Raw genomic sequence first — 9,060 nt, 5'->3', positions numbered from 1 at the left:
TTTTCCGAAATTGAAATTTTTTTTACTGAATGTATTGTAGAGAAAAAGTAAGAGTTAGTTGAAATAGTACAGTAAGACCCATAAAATAGTACCAAAAAGTGCATTGAAACCCATGAATAGTAGAAGAAATAAGCTGAATAGTAAAATAAGTTGGCAAAAATAATCTATGTCAAACGCGTACTATTGGGAAATTTAGACCCCGGTTGATAGAATTAACAAGTTTTAAACCCAAGTTGTTAATTAGATTTATTATGAATAAACTTTGTTAAAACAAACAAACATTAATATCATGTACAACGGAATAGTAAATAAAACAAGATATGATGACCTAGGAAAACCAATGAAACAAACTAGTTTCACAGTAAAAAGCCTAGGGGGAAACCTTCCCGAAAAGCAATTCATTATAGTAAAGAGAAGTTTCAAATCTAGTACAAAACCTTTGTCCCTAGAATCTACAATCCCCGTAGATGAACTTATAGCAGAAACCTTCTACCGCTTCAGAACCTCTGAACTCTCTAGTATATGAACGCCACCAATGATGCACAAATCCGAGTACGTGACTAATTTCTTTGCACTATGTGACTAACTCCAGCAATTTGAAGAAGATGTTATTAGTTGCAAAGTTCTTCACTTCATCAACAATGAAGATCAAGAATCACTTAATTACTTTTTAAGGCGCAAAGACGTAGTCATGGTTGTCAAAATTGCGATCCGGATCGTAAAATCGCACGATTTTACGATCCCACCTCACCAAAAAGTTTAAAATTGTAGTAGGATCGCAAAAATGTTAGGATCATAGGTAGGATCGTGTAGGATCGTATAGGATCGTAGGATCGTATGAGATCCTACCGATCCTACCATTTGGCTTAAATTTTTTTTTTTTTTTTTTTTTTAAGCGGGATTCATTTGGGTAAACCTAAACCCACAAGCCCAACAGGTTTTAGAACCCAATAATGAATTGAAGTCCCAAATTTACCCCTATGTCAACATAAAATCTCAAAAAAAAACTATGGTATAAGTTTAACTTTTTCAAAAACAAAACCTAAACTATTTAGAAACACAAAGCTCCAGCACGCACCTCTATCCCGCACCTCCTCACCCTTCTATCAAAAACTCAGCACCTCTTAGCCCTCTCAATGATGTTGCCGTAAGCCATCGCTGCCTTTAAGCTTTCTGGTAATTTGTTTTGGTAGTTAGTACTTAGTAGTTTATCATTTATTTGTACTTTGATAGCTTGATTCCATATTGTTGTGTTGTGTATATGATTTTGACAAAGCTTTTAAGGTTTTAATTTTTCTATTTTGTTAACTAAATTAAGTAAAATTTGAAAAAATATGAAACAGGATCTTTAGTATTTGAATCTTTGAGAAATATTAGTAAATACAATTAGTAGTTTAGAATTGCACACAACCTGTTTGATGAATTCTCTGAGTGATTTTTTGAGCATGCTCTATATCTTAGTGTCTTTTTTTTGCAGCTCTAGTACAAATATACAATGTCTACTTTGGCTATAAAGAAAATTAAACGAACTTTCCATATGTGTAGATAATATTTTGGTACTTAGTTGCTAATTAAACATGTACTGAACTTTTTAGATACATTATATCAAAAGTTAAATATATTTTGCTTCGTTAGAATGACATAAGAACGATGTAGTGCGTGCAAATTACATTTTATGATGCAATTTTTTTTTAATGGATGGATTCATATTTTAAGTGATTATATAACATACAAAACCACTATAAATAGGTTTTTTTCTTAAAATCTGAAAATAGGTAGGATCTTATGATCCACGATCCGATCCTACAATCTCCGATCCTTCCTATCTCCCACGATCCTACGTAGGATCCCGATTTTGACAACCTTGGACGTAGTAACTTCTTGCAGAGATAATAAGACACTAGGTCACTTTCTATATGTGTTCTTCTTGTATAACGACCTTTAAAATAAGCCTTATATATGTCTAGGGTTGTGAGAAAAGAAACCCTACACATACATGTCAGCTAGGGCCAAAAATCAAATTTGAAAATTCTGATTTCATAGAGCTCGACAAATTCAACTTCTGTCGAGCTTCATTCTTAAATCTCGATAGATAATGTTTCTATCATAGTATCTATTGAGCTTTAATGAACAACTTTTCTTCACTTGTTTCTTGGTCCAATCTTCATAACTTTAATACTTGACTTGAACTCTTGTTTCTTGAAGTACTAAACTCATCCTAGATCTACCCAATTACAAGTAAAGTGCATTTTATCAAAGGATTAGCCAATTATATGAAATATGTCCTTAACAATCTCCCCCTTTGGCAATCCGTGACAAAACCACAACAAAACAACTAATCATGAAAGAAGTCTTAAATTACTTAACTCATAACCACTTGTTGTATTAAAAAATAAATCTATCCCTACTACAAACTCTTGAAAAACTTTGCAAAAAAAGAGTTCACGGCATGATAGACTTTTACAACCTATCTTTCTAAAACACTTAAACAAAACTCATTAAGGCATCATATGTGAAACAAAAATAAAGATTACGTACATAAAGCAACATGCGTATAAAGATAGAGAAGAAACAATACATGTAAAGATAGATGAAGAAGACATATCATTATATATATATATATATATATATATATATATATATATATATATATATATATATATATATCAAAGATAAGCACAATGTATGTAAAAATGGTTACAAGACCGGTGTACAAGAAGCTAAAAAAGGCTTCTAAAATAACAAGGAGATAAACACTCCCCTAACAAGATGAAACACAACTCCCCCTTACAAAGACATGTATTTCTCCCCTTAACATATAGAATCTTAAAAAGAAACCACATTTTCTCCCCCTTTTTGTCATGATTGACAGAGGGTACAAGAAACTATAAAGCTTCACCTAAGAAACATAAAGATGATCTAAGATGATCAAGGGACATATGGAAAAAAATTCAAAACAAAGAAAAATGAAATGCATGCAAGGGTATCTTGATCAATCGAGGAGGTGTTGAGAATCGATTGAGAAGAAGCCAACCTCGATGGATCAAGAACCTGTCGAGGATGTATCGAGCAGACAAAGAGCACAGAAATTTGGCTCGATGGATCGACCTAGCTGTCGAGAAGATATCGAGGTCAAATTTAGAAAACTAGATAGAAGAAACTTGTGTCAAGCTACTGTCCAGATACTGTCGAGAAGGTATCAAGCAGCTGATGAGAAGATAGAAGCAAGGTTTTCCAAGAGTAAAAAAACACACAAGATGAAAAAGCACAAGATGGCTACTCAAACAAGCATCCAAGCAACATTTTAAGCACTCAAACCACACCTCAACTCTAGATGTAAAGCATTTCTAGATCAAAAGACACATGTACATACTAAACAAGTTTAACCAATTTTATTTTTCAAAAACAAGTTAAGACAATTTAGTAAACATATATTAACACATGTATCCTTTGTGATAGCTAAATCACATTGTACTTGCACATGTATTAAGTGTAGCAAGGAATTTGCATGTTGTGTGGGAAACAAAGCAAGATTGCATAAGTATCTCATATTATGAAGATTTGAGATATGAGAACATCTAATACACTCACACATAATCATAACTATTTGATGGGGACTATCACCGTTGAGCTATATTCTATAACTCCCACATCTCCTAGAAACACACTTGCAACCATATTAAAAGCATTTTGATTCTTTTTGCTTTTATTTTTCTTTGCATATTTTTTTTTTAAACATAGCATGCATGGACATATAAGAGAGAAAAGAAATACACAATAATGTAAGCCAAAACATCACAATTTTGCTATGCCAAAGTACATAGATGTTATACATGATTGGCGGGTTTTAGTGGTGAGATGGTTATTTATGCATTTCTCTTAGGATTTTCTAGTCTTTCCTGTCAAAAAGAGTGATATGAGTGTGAGATATAAGAGACAACTTAATCTTACTTATCACAAACACGAGCCATAAAGCTCACTTGCTTAGTTGTGCATGGAGACACTCATCTAAGCTACAAGAGATGTTGTGTTTGTATTTTTTTGATTTTTTTCCTTTTTTTATTTTGAAAAAAAAAATGAAAAATGAACAATCAAACAAAAACAAACAAACAACATGAAAGCATGAAAGAAAGATGCAGATGCAGATGCATGAAAGCATGATTCCAAAAACACATAAGAAATCCAGCAGAGAGAGTCCTACTTTAAATTGAAAGAATTAAAGTAGAGGACAGATAGAAAAGATAATTAAGTCTTAGGCTCCTTTCTCACCCACACAACACAAGTCTTTGGCCATGAAGATGAAAAGGCACATATCCTAGTATGTCTGTAGACACTTGATTTTGCACCCATGATTTAATCAAAGAAGATGACTGGAATGACCATCCATGTACCTCAAAAATCATGATTGTATTACATACATTAATTCATTCATTGCATATCATAAAAATGATCCCGAGATTCTATTGGTCGCGACGGTATGTCCGATTTCCAAATAAGACCGTCGGATTGAAAGATATCACATGATCAAGTTTGGACGGTTAGCATGCATTGTATCTAGGTAGAGTCAACCACGCATGATTAATTTAAATTAATTTTGATTGGTTGAACAATTAAAATTAATTAAATAATTTTGTGATTGGTTGATAATTAGTATTTAAAATAGGATTGTTTGCATAGGAACAAAGGGGATAATTGGATAACAATAAAATTATGGATAATCTGAACTTTATCAAGATTTATTTTAGAGTATTTATCTACAAGATAATTTTTGCTGAAAAGACCTGAAATATCCAGAAAATAGATAAAAATATTAGAATACGGGTTGAAAACACGTCTAAGTGCAAGGCCCGGCTCAAGAAAACCTAAAAAATAAGTCCAAAAGGCACCCAAAATCGAAAGCGTAATTGGCGTCCAAGAGTGCCATCTGGCACTTTCGGAGGGCCGATTGGCACTTTCAAACTGCCAAATGGCACCCATTAATGCTTTGGCCCGAAGGTCTTCGGATGACAATAGAACATATCCCTTTCGACTTTTTTGCAGACGGACGCGTCCCGATTCGCACTCTAATCATCTTTGGTTATATTTTAAGCATTCCAGCCTCTATAAATAGGGACTGGATCTCAAAATTCATCACACTTTTTTACGCTCTCAGGAGACACTTTCTCACACTCTCAAATTTCTTACCCCCCCTTTTCTAATATTCTCTCTTAAACTAGGGTTTTTAGGTATCAAAAATAATTGCATAAATTTCTTTGTACCCTAAAATATTCTATTGAGAAAAAGAATACGTCTATGCAAGAGAAAGTCTTTTCTTTACTTTTTCTTCTTCTTTCTTTTTAGTTTTGTGACGCAGGAATGAATATTTGCATTAGTATTGATTTTACAATTCTCCTCTCATATGTTGTCAATATATTTTTATTAGAATGTGTTCATGATGTTGTTATTGTTAAGATCTACTTCTTTTTTTCAAAAATCTGCTTGCTCTCATTTTTTTTTTCTTTAGTCAAAAAATGATCTACATCTTCATTAGATGTAGATATGAATTTTTCTTTAACAAAAAACTGATCTACATCTTCGTTAGATGTAGATCTGAATTTTTCTTAATCCAAAAACTGATCTACAGCTTCATCAGATGTAAATCTGAATTTTTCTTACTCAAAAATTGATTTACATCTTCATTAGATGTCAATTTGATTCTTTTTAAATTAAAAAACTGATTTGTGTCTTCCTTAGATACAGATCTGAATTTTTCTTTAGTAAAAATCTGATCTATATTTTCTTTAAAAGATTTGATTTTTTTTAATAAAGCAGATTTTGAAATAAAAAAGAGTCATGACTAGTCTTGTTTGTTTTGTTTGATGCATGTTGCATAGGTTGATTTTATGAATATAATCCTCTTCTAAAATCATTTTTCCACATAAAAAATAGATCTGATTTTTTCTAATCCTCTACACATAAAAAAAAAAATTCTTTTATTGCAAAAATAAATTTGACTTTTACAAACCCAAAAACCAATTTTTCTTGTTACCAAAAAACAAATTTGATATTTTTCTTTCACCAAAAGCAAGCTTTCCAAATTCACAAAATCAAATCCGATTTTTTTTTTCTAACCAAAAATCAATTTTTCATCACAACACAGATTTGAATTTTTTTTAAAAAAAAGGGTGTATTCATAAATAAACTTGTGTAATTTAGTTTTTTTTTTGTTATGTGTATGCAACATATCATTCATGTTGTTGGGAAATTTAGATCTCGGATGATAGAATTAACAAGTTTTAAAACCAAGTTGTTAATTAGATTGATTATGAATAAACCTTGTTAAAACAAACTAACATCAATATCATGCACAATGAAAAATTAAATAAAACAAGATATGATGACCTAGGAAAACCAATGAAACAAACTAGTTTCAGAGTAAAAAACTTGGGAGGAAACCTTCATAAAAAGTAATTCACTATAATAAAGAGAAGTTTTAGATCTAGTACAAAACCTTTGTTCCTAGACTTTACAATCCATGTAAATGAACTTATAGCAGAAACCTTCTACCGCTTCAGAACCTCTAAACTCTTCAATATATGAACGCCACTCTTTTGCACAAATCCGAGTACGTGACTAACATACCAACTTGAAGAAGATTGTTGGCTACAAAGTTCTTCATTTCATCAACAATGAAGATCAAGAAACACTTGGTTACAAAACCCTAAGATTGTTGGCTACAAAGTTCTTCACTTTTTGCATATGTTCTCCTTGTATTCTCATATATGAAAACCTTTAAAATAAGCTTTAAATATGTCTAGGGTTGTGAGAAAAGAAACCCTGCACATTCATGTTAGCATGGGCCGAAAATCAGATCTGAAAATCTGAATTTCGTAATTCTCGATAGATACAGCTGTCGAGCTATTTGTTGAGACCTCGAAGCAACTATTGAGCTTTAATGAATTAGCCCTTCTTCACTTGTTTCTTAGACAGATTTTTGCATAGATTCAATACTTAGACTTGAACCCTTGTTCCTTGAAGTATTAAACACATCCTAGATCTACCCAATTAAAAGTAAAGTGCATTTTGTCATAGGATTAGCCAATTCTAAATGACATATATTCTTAACATGATTCACATATATCCTAACAATCTCCCTCTTTGGCAATCCGTGACAAAACTACAACAAACAAATGAACATATGAGAGAAGTCATAAATTACTCAACTCATACTCACTTGTTGAATACAATAAAATCTATCCTAACACAAACACTTGAAAAACTTTGCAAGAAGAAAGTTCATGGTAAGAAGATTTTGAAAACCTGTATTTCTTAAACACTTTAAACAAAACTCATCACGGTATCTTAGTGTGAACAGAAATAAAAGATTGCATACAAGTAATAAGAAGCATGTGTATAAAGAGAGAAAAGAAACAACACATGGAGAGATAGGTGAAGAAGACATACGTCATCATATATATATTAAAGATAAGTACAATGTATGTAAACATGGTCACAAAATTGGTGTACAAGAAGAAGAAGCTAAAAGAAGGTCCTACCACAACAAGAAGGTAAACACTCCCCCTAACAAGATGAAACACATCTCCCCCTTACAAAGGCATGTATTTCTCCCTTTAACATAGAATCTTAAAAAGAAACCACATTTTCTCCCTTTTTTTGTCATGATTGACAAATGGTACAAGAAGCTAGAAAGTTTCACCCGAGAAACATAAAGATGATCAAGGATAATCAAGAGGGCACAAGAAATCCATATAAATGCATGAATGTAATGAAACAAGAGGCTATGGATGACAAGATAAAAGAAAGATGCAAAATATGTGAAAAACAATGCATGCAAGAGGATCTCGACAGATCGAGAAGCTGTCGAGTAGCTATTGAGCAGAAGCCAACCTCAATGGATCAAACATCTATTAAGCATTTATTGAGCAAACAAAAACTTTCTTGATAGATCGAGAATCTGTCGAGAAGTTTTCGAGACAAATTCTCAAAAATTTCGATGGATCGAGATTGCGTTAACTTTTGTTAAGAAAGAAAGATAAAAAAGCCTCGATAGATAGTCTAGCTGTTGAGAAGTATCGAGAAGCTGTCGAGATTGCTTAAAACAGTCTTTCAAAGAAGAGAAAAACATAGAAATGTATGCAATCAAGCACGCTACTCAACCAAAGAACCAAACAACATTTTAAGCTCTAAAAAAAACATCTCTCAACAAGAAAAATGTCAAGTATTTAAATCCCAAACACACACACACACACACACACACAAAACAAGTTTAACCAATTTTATATTTCAAAAATAAGTTAAGACAGGTTAGTGAGCATATATTAACACATGTATTCCTTATGATGGCTAAATCATATTGTACCTGCACATGCATCAAGAGTAGCAAAGAATATTGTGTGTTGTGTGTGAAAAATATCACAAGATTGCACAAGTGTCTCATGTTATGAAGATCTGAGATATTGGAAAATCACTTAAACTCACACACAATCATAACTGCTTGATGGAGACTATCACTTTTGAGGTACATCCTATAACTCTCACATCTCCTAGAAGACACACTTGCAATCATATATAAAGCATTTTGATTCTTTTTTCTTCTATTTTTCTTTTGTTAAGTATATCATGCATGTGCATATAAGAGAAAGAAAAGAAATACCCAATTATGTTAAGCTTTTGACATTGCACTTTTGCTATGCCAAAGCATACATATGTCATTTCATGATTGGTGGGCAACAGTGGTTAGATGATTATTTATGTCTTTCTCTTAGGATTTTCTAGTCATTCCCATCAAAAAAAGTGATACGAGTGTTAAGTACAAGAGATTACTTAATCTTACTCATCACAAGCATGAGCCACAAAGCTCACTTGCTTAGTTGTGCATAGAGATGCTCATCTAAGCTGCAGAAGATACAAAATTTAGAAAACTTTGTTTCAATGGCCATTCAAGGTACACAAGTACCAAACAAAAATATGTTAAATAAAGCAAAGTATAAAACTGGACTGACTCAAAACACACAAGTAATGCATAATAAAAAACAAGAAAGGAGAAAAAGAAAAATGATT

This window comes from Castanea sativa, chromosome 2 (genome assembly GCF_040712315.1).
Source record: "Castanea sativa cultivar Marrone di Chiusa Pesio chromosome 2, ASM4071231v1".
Lineage (NCBI taxonomy): Eukaryota > Viridiplantae > Streptophyta > Magnoliopsida > Fagales > Fagaceae > Castanea > Castanea sativa.
Note: the sequence above shows the minus strand (reverse complement) of the source record.